Source organism: Nerophis ophidion, linkage group LG15 (genome assembly GCF_033978795.1).
Source record: "Nerophis ophidion isolate RoL-2023_Sa linkage group LG15, RoL_Noph_v1.0, whole genome shotgun sequence".
Lineage (NCBI taxonomy): Eukaryota > Metazoa > Chordata > Actinopteri > Syngnathiformes > Syngnathidae > Nerophis > Nerophis ophidion.
In genome coordinates, this window is record NC_084625.1 from 40414912 (window position 1) to 40429742 (window position 14831).

The window sequence follows — 14831 nt, forward strand, 5'->3', positions numbered from 1 at the left end:
AGGTACAAATAGGAGCCGGCTGATTGGCAACAGGTGTGGCCAGATGCCAATCAGCCGCAGCTGAAGGGGAACAAGACAAAATAAGAGCACTAGACAGGAACTAAGGACAGGAAATACTAAACACTGAGAAGGAACACAGCACTCAGGGAACAAGACAGGAAGCTAACAAATTAAGAGCACTTGACAGGAACTAAAAGACAGGAAATACTAAACACAGGAAACCGACAAATGCAGAGGAATAAACTAAAACAGACAAACTGTCAGGGGCAAGCCTGACACTAGTGATATCTAGCTTGTTTGCTATTGTGTGCTTAGCTGTTGTGTAGGTGATAGCTCCTAGTAGCCTATAGCCTACGTTTTGTAAATGACTGGTATAAAATACAAGAAAAGACCAACCTTATGTGCTTATGAAGGATATTTTACATACTGATATGTATGTAAAATATGCTGATATCGGTCTAATATCCTATATCGATTGCAGTGGTTCTCAAATGGGGGTACATGTACCCCTGGGGGTACTTGAAGGTATGCCAAGGGGTACGTGAGATTTTTTGAAAATATTGTAAAAATAGCAACAATTTAAAAATCCTTTATAAATATATTTATTGAATAATACTTCAACAAAATATGAATGTAAGTTCATAAACTATGAAAAGAATATTCAGTGTTGACAGCTAGATTTTTTGTGGACATGTTCCATAAATATTGATGTTAAAGATTTTATTTTCTGTGAAAAAATGTTTAGAATTAAGTTCATGATGGATCTCTATTACAATCCCCAAAGAGGGCACTTTAAGTTGATGATTACTTCTATGTGTAGAAATCTTTATTTATATTTAAATCACTTGTTTATTTTTCAACAAGTTTTTAGTTATTTTTATTTCTTTTTTTCAAAATAGTTCAAGAAAGACCACGACAAATGAGCCGTATTTTGCACTGTTATACCATTTAATAAATCAGAAACTGATGACATAGTGATGTATTTTACTTCTTTATCTCTTTTTTTCAACCAAAAATGCTTTGCCCTGATTAGGGGAGTTACTTGAATTAAAAAAATGTTCACAGGGGGTACATCACTGAAAAAGGTTGAAAACCACTGATCTATTGGATCGAGACATCTCTTATACGGGGTCATTGTTTTTTAGATTTCTAATGGGAGAGGGAAGTCTGGGTTTCCCTGCTTAGGCTGTTGCCCCCGCGACCCGACCTCGGCTAAGCGGAAGAAGATGGATGGTTGGATGGATGGATGGATGGATAAAGATTTAATAGACCTATTTAACATAATTTATGTTTGTGTGGAATCTATTGAAGAACATGAATTCTTAACTCAACCTTATTTCTCTTGGTGGACATGTTCCATGATATTTTTGTATCCGTATAGGGAAAATTAATTATAGCCACATTACTAAGTGTTGTTACTATTTTTGACTATCTAACTTCATTAAAATATTCTTTCCAGAATCTGTGTGTCCCACAAGAATACCTGTGGCATCTCGAGATGAGAAAGGCTTCGAGCTAATGGTGGGCATGAACATTGAGACAAAAGCAAAGAAAATTCCTGGTTCCCTGGTGTCCGAGACCGCCTTCGCTCTCAACACATCCTCTGACATTACTGAGAAAACCAGGTAATGTGTGAACGTGTGTGCTAATCTCACTGAAGGCTCATGAACACTCAGGGGGGATCTTACTCCATAATCACGGTTCATCACATACTTCGGTTTAAAGGTCACGGTCTTTTATAAGTCTTAAAGTTTAGTGTAAAGTTGAAATACAGTATTACAAATTCCAGTTTGTAGCCCCTATTAAACAATTTCAACTACTGCATTTTTCGGAGTATAAGTCGCTCCGGAGTATAAGTCGCACCTGCCGGAAATGCATAATAAAAAAGGAAAAAAACATATATAAGTCGCACTGGAGTAAAAGTGGCATTTTTTGGGGAAATGTATTTGATAAAACCCAACACCAATAATAGACATTTGAAAGGCAATTTAAAATAAATAAAGAATAGGCTGAATAAGTGTACGTTATATGACGCATAAATAACCAGCTGAGAAGGTGCCTGGTATGTTAACGTAACATATTATGGTAAGAGTCATTCAAATAACTATATCTTATAGAAAATACTATAAGTTTACCAATCAATCTGTCACTCCTAATCGCTAAATCCGATGAAATCTTATACGTCTAGTCCAGTGGTTCTTAAAGGAGAACATTATCACCAAACCTATGCAAGCGTCAATATATACCTTGATGTCGCAGAAAAAAGACCATGTATTTTTTTAACCGATTTCCGAACTCTAAACGGGTGAATTTTGGCAAATTAAACGCCTTTCTGTTTATCGGTCTTTTAGCGATGACGTCAGAACGTGACGTCACCGAGGTAACACACCCGCTATTTTCATTTTCACATTACAAACACCGGGTCTCAGCTCTGTTATTTTCCGTTTTTTCGACTATTTTTTGGAACCTTGGAGACATCATGCCTCATCGGTGTGTTGTCGGAGGGTGTAACAACACTAACAGGGAGGGATTCAAGTTGCCCCACTGGCAAGAAATCTTCCGCCAGACCCCCATTGAATTTGCCAGAGTGTCTGCACATTTTACTGGCGATGCTAAGACAGACATGGGATAGAGATGTATGGATAACCTGCAGATGCATTTGCAACGATTAAGTCAACGAAATCACAAAGGTGAGTTTTGTTGATGTTGTTGACTTATGTGCTAATCAGACATATTTGGTCGCAGCATGACTGCCAGCTAATCGATGCTAACATGCTATGCTAATTGATGCTAACATGCTATTTATGCTAGCTGTATGTACATTTGAAAGTAGATACCCACATTTAATGCGAAACAAACACTTACCAATCGATGGATTTAAGTTGCTCCAGTGTCACAAAATGCGAAAGTCCTGATCGTTTGGTCCGCACATTTCACCGGCGATGCTAATAAGGCAGCCATGCTATGGGCCACTTCATTAGTTACACCCATGCTATGGTCGAATAGCGTCAATAGCTATTTGCTCAATAGCTTCAATTTCTTCTTCAATTTCGTTTTCGCTATCTGCCTCCATACTCCGACTATCTGTTTCAATACATGCGTAATCTGTTGAATCGCTTAAACCGCTGAAATCCGAGTCTGAATCCGAGCTAATGTCGCTATATCTTGCTGTGGTAACTGCCATGTTGTTTGTATTGGCAGCCCTGTATGACGTCACAGGGAAATGGACAGTCGCATCGCAAATAGCGAAAATCAAGAACTTTAAAGCTTTTTTTTTAGGGATAGTCCGGGAGGTGTAAAATTTTGAAAAAAACTTCGAAAAATAAAACAAGCCACTGGGAACTGATTTTTATTGTTTTTAACCCTTTTGAAATTGTGATAATGTTCCCCTTTAACCTTGTTGGAGGTACCGAACCCCACCAGTTTCATATGCGCTTTAGTGAAAAATAAAATGGTATTTTTTTCAAATTTAAGAAAAAGTCATGTTTTTTTTTTTTTACTTGTGCACAAAATTAACCATGCATGAACATCACCTTGTTCAAAGAACAAAATCAACACAGTGCATGAACTCACAACAAATTACACACCTTACACACATTACCATGAATTGATTCACTTGGACCTCGACTTAAACAAATTGAAAAACTTATTCGGGTGTTACCATTTAGTGGTCAATTGTATGAAACATGTACTGTACTGTGTAAACTGTACTGTTTCAGATATATTCTCTTCCTTTGCAATCTGCTAGTAAAAGTTTCAATCGATCAATCAAAAAACCTGAAAAACAGATGGACAATTTGAGGGAACATTGTTTGGGGGTATCCATAATACGCTGATTGGGAGAAGTTTTTATTTACATAAGTCGGATGTGTCTCTACCTCCGTGGCGGAGACTCTGCCGAACCCCTGAGCCCGACTCACCGAACCCCTAGGGTTCGATCGAACCCAGGTTAAGAACCACTTCTCTAATCTCTTACGTGATTGAGCTAAATAATATTATTTGATACTTTACGATAATGTGTTAATGATTTCACACCGAGGTCGCTCCTGAGTATAAGTCGCACCTCCGGCCAAACTATGAAAAAAACTGCGATTTATAGTCCGAAAAATACGGTACTTGTCTACGTTTTTCACTGGAAAGGCCAAGTCTTCCCAAACGATGGAAGAGGGCTTTCAAGCTCTGGCTATCGCAAGTCGTGACGCCCGCAAGCCAAAGTGTGTATTGTATTTGTTTGCAAAGTAGACTCGTAACGCAAAGCACACTTTTTCTGTCTTTCACCTCATGCAGACCTGGACAAATTAAGGCCCGCGGGTCACATGCGGCCCGTTAAACTTTTCAATCTGGCCTGCAGAACATTTCCAAAAGGTTTTTTTTTTTTATCTTTAAGATGGAAACGGTAGCTGCCTTAATGAAGTGCAGTGATGTTTTCAAATGACCGTAAGTCTTGAACTATAAAAATTATTTCAATGGTTGGAATCTGCGCTGTTGCATGATATACTAGTTACTATGGTAATCCAATTAGTTACTATGGTAATCTAATTAGTTACTATGCTGATCTAAGTCACGGCAGCTCAGACAAGACACCAAGGAGTGTGATGTTCATATGTTATCAATATTCAGTGTTTTATCGTTCATAGTGGATATTGTAAACCCCACATTCTTTATTTTTACATACATTCTCTGGGTGTCTCATTCAGTAAAAAAATAAATAATTCCATTCCGTTTTTTAAGGTGTTCTGTCATAACGTTTTTAGCTTTCAATCAGACATTATTGTGAGGTTTTTGTATTAGTGTTGGTAAAAATCAGATACACCGGCCCCCAGACACATTATTTTTCTAAATTTGGCCCCCCGAGTCAAAATAATTTCCCAAGCCTGACCTAATGTGTACCGTGCATAAAATCGGTACACTTTGGCGCCGTACCAAATCCATGTCCCATTATAGACCTGATGAACCCAACAAATGTTATTTTTTTTACTAGGGCTGCAACGATTAGTCGATGTAATTGACAATGTTGATTATAAAATGATATTGACAAACATTTGTTTTCATTGGCAAGTCGCTTAATACAAGTTTACTTGATAGATCTTCAAGATGGTTCATGTTTACACTTCTATTGCTTTTGTTAAATAATCACAGCTAAATAACCCCAACGGTATCGGATAAAAGCATTCTTTACACTGAATGTCATTTTTACATGCACTTTGTTGATTTATTTTTTCCCCAGTGGTTACATACTTTGTGATATAAAGCAGGAGTCACTAACGTAGTGCCCAAATGAGTCACCCGCTGGCCTGTTCTAAAAATAGCAGCACTTACCAGTGAGCTGCCTCTATTTTTTGAATTGTATTTATTTACTAGCAAGCTGGTCTCGGATGCTCAACATTTTTAATTCTAAGAGAGACAAAACTCAAATAGAATTTGAAAATACAAGAACATATTTTAAAGACTTGGTCTTCACTTGTTTAAATAAATTCATTTTTTTTTTTTTACTTTTCTTATAACTGTCAGAAAGACCATTTTAGACAAAAAATACAACCTTAAAAATGATTTTAGGATTTTTAAATACATATACCTTTTTACCTTTTAAATTCCTTCCTATTCTTTCCTGAAAATTAAAATCAATGTTCAAGTATTTTTTTTAATTTTTATTGTAAAGAATGATAAATACATTTTAATTTAATTCTTCATTTTAGCTTCTGTTTTTTCGACGAAGAATATTTGTGAAATATTTCTTCAAACTTATTATGATTAAAATAAAATAAAAATATTCTGTCAAATCTAGAAAATCTTTAGAATCAAATTTAAATCTTATTTCAAAGTCTTTTGAATTTCTTAACATTTTTTTGTTCTGGAAAATCTAGAATAAATAATGATTTGTCTTTGTTGGAAATATAGCTTGGTCCAATTTGTTATATATTCTAACAAAATGCAGATTGGATTTTAACCTATTTAAAATATGTCATCAAAATTCGAAAATGAATCTTACTAATGAAAAATTACTAATTATGTTCCATAAATTATTTTTTTCAAAAAGATTCGAAATAGCTAGTTTTTTCTTCTTTTTTTCGGTTGAGTTTTGAATTTTAAAGGTTCGAAATTGAAGATAAACTATGTTTCAAAATGTTATTTTTATTTTTTTCCCGTTTTCTCCTCTTTTAAACCGTTCAATTAAGTGTTTTTTCATCATTTATTCTCTACAAAAAAACTTCCTTAAAAAAAAAAAAATGCACAACGGAATGACAGACGGAAATACCCTTTTTAAAAAAAAAAATATATATATGGATTTATTTATTAAAGGTAAATTGAGCAAATTGGCTATTTCTGGCAATTTATTTAAGTGTGTATCAAACTGGTAGCCCTTCGCATTAATCAGTACCCAAGAAGTAGCTCTTGGTTTCAAAAAGGTTGGTGACCCCTGATATAAAGTAAAAAACATTTGTTTTTCAGTAATTTGTTTATTTTGTTACACTTGTATTTAAACTGAGTTAAAATTATGTCACAGACTCACCATCAAACTCAAATGTGTACGGCAGAACAATGCAAAACAATTGTTTGACTCGTTGAATAATCGAAAAAACATATCTGACTACTGCAGTCGACTATCAAAATAATTGTGAGTTGCAGCTCTTTTTTTATCCACTTGACTGTATTCTAATAGTGTACCTCTTTTCACTAGTGAGATTTTCCCTGAGGGCCTTCCTCCATCCTATGTGTTTGTGGCCACCATCCGTTTAAAGGGGATCGCTCCAACATTGAACTTTGACCTGTGGAGGGTGCTATCCAAGAAGAAAGCGATCCAGGCTGCCGTGACTTTGAACGGGAAGGAAAAAAGTGTCACATTCACCACCACGAGCATCAGCAATAAGGAGCAGAGAATCGTCTTTCAGGGATTTCAGGTAAGGTCAAGTTTGAATAAGAACACGATTGCAGTGAAAAGGTCACTGATAGTATAATGAGTCACTTGACTGCACATCCACTCAGTGACGGTGAACCTGCTTCCCGCATAGAAGATGAAGATCAAAAAGGAGCCTTTCTTCACAAAAATTCAACTAAACCTGTGAATTACAAAACCAGTGAAGTTGGCACGTTTTGTCATTCGGAAATAAAAAAAATAATACAATGATTTGCAAATCCTTATAATCAATTGAAGAGACTTCAAAGACAACATATTTAATGTTCGTAATGTAATTTTTTTTTTGCAAGTAATCATTAACTTAGAATTCAATGGCGGCGACACATTGCAAAAAAGTTGACACAGGGGCATTTTTACCACTGTGTTACATGGCCTTTCCTTTTAACAACACTCTGTAAACGTATGGGAACTGGAGACCCATTTTTGGAGCTTTTCAGGTGGAATTCTTTCCCATTCTTGCTTGATGTACAGCTTAAGTTGTTCAACAGTCCGGGGTCTCCGTTGTGGTATTTTAGGCTACATATTGTGCCTCAATGGGAGACAGGTTAAAGTTAAATTACCAATGATTGTCACACACACAATAGGTGTGGCAAAATTATTTTCTGCATTTGACCCATCACCCTTGATCACCCCCTTGCAGTCGTGTGCGTGTCTGCGGAAGCCTCACACAACATGATGCTGGACTGGTAAACGGTTCGTACATGTTGTTGAAGGTGTCAAAAGCAATGGCTTCATAGTACGCCCTAATAATTCTTATCATAGTGACTGCTGGCTGTCATTCTAGAGAAAGTTAGTGTCTCCTATTATCTTCTTCGCTATGTGACACGGGTCATAATTGGCTCTTTGAGTGGTAAAGGTTGCCGATCCCTGAACCATGTATATCAAATATTTCCGAATGGTTCAACCGCCAAGCGCCCAAATCTAATTAAAATCAATTTTTTCGTCATGTCACCCGCCCGACCCGCGGTTTATCCGCGGGCTCCGCGGAGACCGAAAACCGTGCATCTCTAGTAAGCACTCCATTTATGTCAACATAGAATGGCTTCAAATTCCACATTTGCTGCTGCTCACTGCTCCCCTGACCTCCCAGGGGGTGAACAAGGGGATGGGTCAAATGCAGAGGACACATTTCACCACATCTAGTGTGTGTGTGACAATCATTGGTACTTTAACTTTAACTTAAATTTACAGAGTCGTCATTTTTACCTCACTCTGTCGGCTTCCTTCTGCTCTTAACGTTCCACCCTTCCTTTGTGCTCGCTTTTAGAAGCAGTAGTTCATCCTCAGTATTTTCAGCTTCAAAAATATAAGGTTGTGAATCCTCATTTGTCCAAAAATAGAAGTTTTCATTGTCTGTTATTGATTCTGCCATGATTAGAAAACACATACGCCTTTGTTTCCAGAAGTAGGAACACATTTGTTGCCAGAAGTCGAAATTGCACTGCTATTGAAAAGAAAATCAATGCGCTGAAGATATCGGCATTGGTTAAAATGATCAAAATACGGTAAATATTGAACATAATACGTATTGTTTTGAACGTGTTTGTCACCATATATAAAACGTTAATGTCATTTTTACAATAGCTGCATCTTTCAAGCGTTTTTTTTAATCATCTTTATAATCCTAATAAAAAAATAAATAAAAAGACGTGTGTTCTTGTCTCTCATAATGATTATGAACGATAGGCAAACTGGCCAAAAAAAAGTGCAGTTCCCCTGCAAAACATTAATACCAATTCATAAAATCTCAATGCAAGGATTTGGAAAAAACTAACTTACTTGTTTTAAGGCATTTGGGGCCACCGCAATACCAAAAAAAGCCAGAGAAATCCTGCAGTTACTGAAAAGAAGTCACCTTAATGCTATGAATGAGTTTATTGTTTGAAACATTGCAGTGTTTTTAATCAGTTGCCAAAGGTTGCAGACCTCTTAAGCCCAAAGAAAATATGACATAAAAGGTCGTATTTTGGAGATGTGGAAAATTGTTAGTCCAAAATTCCCTAACAAGCGTCAACATACAGGGTGGAATAAAAAAGCCAATAAAGAATAAAATATAGCATTCACACAGGGAGTGATTGAGGATGAAAGGTGACAGATGCCAGAGGAAGTCTCAAAGAAAATGTTTCTAAACCACGACAGTTTATTCCGCTGTTGGAAACTTCCTGACCGATGGAACACATGCTTCTGTTTCCACGGCAGTTGGAGGTAATAACATATCCTGTTAGACGGCAGCCAGGTTATTTTTTTCCGAACGTACACACCTCCACGTGAGCGTGCAGCATTGAACATGTAGACTGCAATTAAGTTTGTTTGATTTGATTCATTTTGATGTGCTGCACGGTGCGACTCTGTGATTTGTCATTTTCAGACGATGGGAACAATACCTGCTCTGTTTTCTTGTCCTTTTCTCGGTTTAAGACTTGAAGAAAGCAAAACGGACAAGACTGTTTTGAAAAAATACCGACATCGGAGTTAAGAATACGTGTCTGGACGTGTCTGTCAATACATTAAATATAAAAATGCAGGTAGGAGAAATGCTTTTCAATTCTACCAACATTATCACCGTTTTCATACAGAGCAGGTCTCCTGTGCATTTATGAGGTTTTATGTTCAGTAATGAACAGTGTTAGTGGGGAAAAAATACAAAACATTAAAAACATACCAAAGTCACTTGCTATTTTACAAAAGTAAATAGTTATTTTTAGGGAATCCTGAAGCCAGTATGTATATATGTACGTACATACATATATGTGTATATGTATACATGTATATATACAATATACATATACATATATATATATATATATATACATGTATATACATAGACATGTATATACATAGAATATATATCTGTATATATACAGTATATATATATATATATGTATGTATGTATGTTTGTGTGTATATATATATATATTTCTATATATATATATATATACATGTAAATGTGTCTATATATACGTGTGTATATATATATCTAATAAATATGATCAAATTATGTATATATATATATATATATATATATATATATATATATATATATATATATATATATATATATATATATATATATATATATATATATAGAGATAGATATAGATACATAAAATGCTGCAAGCGAACAAAAAGACAACCCCCCCAAAAAAACAAAAAAACAAACAAAAAAAATACAAATATATATATGTATGTATGTACGTGTGTGTATATATATATATATATATTTATATATATATATATATATATATATATATATACATGTAAATGTGTCTATATATACGTGTGTATATATACATCTAATAAATATGATCAAGTTAATTATATTTTTTTCTTTAGCTTAAATTTTTATACATATATATATCTATATATATATATATATATATCTATATATATATATATATATACATACATATATATATATATATATATATATACATATATATATATATATATATATATATATATATATATAAAGATAGATATAGATACATAAAATGCTGCAAGCGAACAAAAAGACAACCCCCCCAAAAAAACAAAAAAACTAACCAAAAAAATACAAATATATATATATATATATATATATATATATATATATATGAATTCATAAAATGCTGCAAGCGAACAAAAAGACAACCCCCCCTCTCAAAAAAAAAAAAGAAAAAAGAAAGAAAAACTTCCTTGTGGAGGTAATTAATTGAAGCATAAATGACCAAATAATTATTTCTAGAAATAATTAATTAAAACATTAATTTTACTTTTACAATACATAAATAACTGACAACTGCATGTTCTTCCAATAATAACGAATCCATTGAACATTTAAGTAATCGATCATTTATTTTTGTAACTTTTCATCCTTTAAATCAGGTGTCCATACTTTTTTCCAGCAAGGGCTGTATACAGACAATTTGAAGGCTTTAGGGGCCACTTCGTACTCTTTTTGTACATTCAAGATTTTAAAACCTATCATGAGCTCACAGTTTCTTGTACTTTGTATCATTTCCTGTCCAGCGCTCTTGTATTTCATTCCACTTCCTGTTTGCCTACATTTTTTACCACTTCTCTGGTCTGAGCGCTGGCTCCGTCACCTGGACCTGATTAGTTATTCTTTTCTGGACCGGGTCATTTTGCTCTGTACCTCAACATTGTACCTTTGCGCTTCATGCACCTGTTTTCCATTTGTGCACTTCTCAGTTGTACATCTTTGTTTTTATGTTACCTGGGTTTCCCTAATAAAAAGGCTGTCTATTCTGCACTCGCTTGCCCTCTCTGCATCCCAGGGTCCATACATAAGCTACACCAAAATGTTACAAAAACTAATGCAGTGTAGTTTAATCAATTATTCTTCTTATTTATTAAAATTAGTATTAATATTACACCGGAGCTTTAGCACATAAACTATTACCATAACTTGCAAGAAATGTGCACATACTGTATGTAGAATATAACAGACATTTTCAGTTTTCAGGTAACATTTTGGGGGGAAATTTGTCCAAATCCATTTTTCCTTTTGTTTTTTTCTTTTAATCATAAGCGTGTTTCTTTTGTCAATAGAAGGTGTCGCTGGCCGATTAAAAAACGCAAAACCGCAAATGTCCCCTCGGCCACACTTTGGACATTCCTGCTCTATATGAACACAAAACATATTTTATAGAAAAATAATGGTATTTTTACACGCAGAGAACAATGTGAAATACATATAAATAATTAACAAAATGTATAAATTGCCATTTAACATCACTTTCAACTTCTTGTTGGAGAAGACAGCTATAACTGGAGAGCTACGAGTTTATTTCTTGAATTCAAGAGTGATTCTTAGCTTTGTTATCAAAGTGCTGGCACTCGCAACTTTTTTTGGCCCCTTGGTGGAATATTTTGTAGTTGTACTCGATAAAAAAAAACTACAGAAACTTAGATCACCAACTCAAGGATTCTTTGTTTATCCTGAATTAGAAGTAGGAAAACTAACGAATTTGTTACTTGTAGGAATACCAGGAGAAAACATTGTTGCAAAAATCTGGTGGAAAATTTAATCATACGAAAAGCAAATTTTACATTAATAAAATCAATGTTTATCATAAGAAATAATGTAAATCCATTCACTCAGTTTTAGACAGCCACAAATATAAAGAAAAAACACATTTTATAGCACATAAAGATCATTTCCATTGCTTTGCTATCAGTTCTTTCTTGAAATAAATCATGTTTCTCATCTTTTTTGTTTATCAAAGTGCTGGCACTCGCAACTTTCTTTGGTCCCATGATGGATTATTCTACAGGCACACTAAATAAAAAAAATAAAAAAAACTACAGATACTTAGATCACCAACTCAAGGATTCTTTGTTCATCCTGAATTAGACACAGGAAAACATTGTTGCAAAAATCTGGTGGAAAATTGAATCATATGAAAAGCAAATTTTACATTATTAATTACATTTATTAATAAAATAAATGTTTATCATAAGAAATAATGTACATCCATTCACTCAGTTTTAGACAGCCACACATACAAAGACAAAACACATTTTATAGCACATAAAGATAATTTCCATTGCTTTGCTACCAGTTCTTTCTTGAATTCAATCATGTTTCACATCTTTTTTGTTTATCAAAGTGCTGGCACTAGCAACTTTCTTTGGTCCCATGATGGATTATTCTGCAGGCATACTCAATAAAAAAATACAGACATTTGAATCGACAATGCATTGATCCTCGGTTCTGCTGAATAATTCGCAGTAAAATGGACCAGTTACTTATTTGTACCATAATTAAGATGGTAAATGAAAAGCAGGGGAAACTTACTGCAAAAATCTTGAGTAAAACTGAATCATATTAAAAGCAAGGTAACGCTGTGTTGTTCTTGTTTGCCTAAAATCTTGTTCTTCTTTTGGTAATAATCTTTTTAAGAAATTAAAGGGGGGAAAAAAATACAAAAGAATGTCAGTGCCTGTATCGGCACTACTGGCCGGGTGTTTATTTGGTAGGTACTGTATCAGATCGATACCAACATTTACTGTTTCCATGCCCGCTGCCAAATGATTGTTTGACTTTGGTGAAAAAAATATGAATGTATTCCTTATTGTGTATTCCTCAGGCGCTGTATGATGGAATGTGGCATCAGCTGAAAGTCCTGGTGAGGCCCAGTCAGGTCACCAGCTTTCTAGATGACCAACAGATCCGGGAAGTGTTGCTGGAGCCAGCTGAGCCCATTTATATCAACGGCAAGACACAGGTGGCCAAAAGGCGAGGAACAGACGTTACTGTGCCTGTGAGTACAAATAAAAACATATGTTGGGTATGTTAAGTGTTGATCACAGCAAAAAAAAAAAAAAAAAATAATAATGTAAACATCAAGTCATCATCCTTCATTTTCAGATGGAAATTCAGAAACTGCGACTATACTGTGATCCTCATCAGAGTGAGAAAGAGACCGCCTGTGAGATCTTCTCTGTGGTAAAAACCGTCAACCTATGAACGTATGCAAAAGTTCTATGAATGTATACAACCTGAAAATAACCTACTCCTCCTTTTCGTTTTCTCTTTTGCTTCTGGTTGACAGGATGATGAAAGGGTGAGTGAAGTATTTCAATATTTTTATTAGTTTATTGACAAGTGCTTCCAAATTCAGTCAGATGTTCTAAAAAGGTTGGTAATGACTGTTTGATTTGTATTTATTTTTTAAATCGCGTTTACACAGTCGAGATCAATGCATTTAGTAGTTATCCTAATACGATACATGCAGGAATGATACATACTTTTACTTTGTAATGTGGAATTTTAGGAAAGGTTTGATCAAGTGAAATAAGTCAAACAGAGCACAACTATACACGAATTCTGAATTTGAAAATGTAATTTTGTTTATAAATTATATTCAATCTGTTTCCCTAAATTTTCAGTGTACATGGATGAAGGTGTAATGGACATTATCTGGACTGGACCTGGTTTTAAAAAGCCTTTAAACCATTTTAATATCATTAACAACCCGGTCTGGTGAAGATAAGATCCTTTTTAAAAAAATAAAAATAAAAAATAAAATAAGGTAAATAAATAAAATGCATTTTCTTGGATAAAAAAAGAAGGTAAAACACATTATCTGGAGTGGACCTGGTTTTAAAAACCCTTTAAACCATGGGTGTCAAACTCTGGCTTGCGGGCCAAATCTGGCCTGCCGTGTAATTTAATTTGGCCCTTGAGGCAATATCAATTTAGCATTAGTTCTGGCCCGACGGTGTTATACAGGTTCGGTGCTGCTGTAACACCGCATTCACTGCTAATACTCATACTTGCCAACCCTCCTAATTTTCCCGATAGACTCCCGAAGTTCAGTGCCCCTTCTGAAAATCTCCCGGGGCAACCATTCTCCCGAATTTCTACCGATTTCCACCTGGACAACTACATTGAGGGCGTGCATTTAAGGCACTGCCTTTAGCGTTCTCTACAACCTGTTGGCACGTCCGCTTTTCCTCCATACTAACAGCGTGTCACATAATATTTGTGGCTTTTACACACACACACACGCACAAGTGAATGCAAGGCATACTTGGTCAACAGCCATACAGGTCACACTGAAGGTGGCCGTATAAACAACTTTAGCACATACAAATATGCGCCACACTGTGAACCCACACCAAACAAGAATGACAAACACATTTCGGGTGAATATCCGAACCGTAACACAACAGATCAAACACCCAGAAACCATTGTAGCACAACCTCTTCAGGGAAACTTACAGCAAACTGACCAATAATTAACGTTTTATTCATGCATTTTCTCTTGCTACTTCAGGGCTAGAATGTTTGGTTCATTCATTATTGTTATTTTATTTTCAAATGTATTATTAGCCTTTGGAAAAATTTTGATATTTACGTCGGGAGATTGCAAACAGAAAAAAAGACATAAAATGTTTATTTACATTT

The 14831-nt window shown here is 34.9% G+C and overlaps 1 pseudogene; it reads left to right on the forward strand.

Annotated features, from left to right (window-relative positions):
* The window catches only part of LOC133569663 (collagen alpha-1(XXI) chain-like), a 75954-nt pseudogene extending 62566 nt beyond the window's left edge, over positions 1 to 13388 (forward strand).
* The last annotated feature ends 1443 nt before the right edge of the window (positions 13389 to 14831 follow it).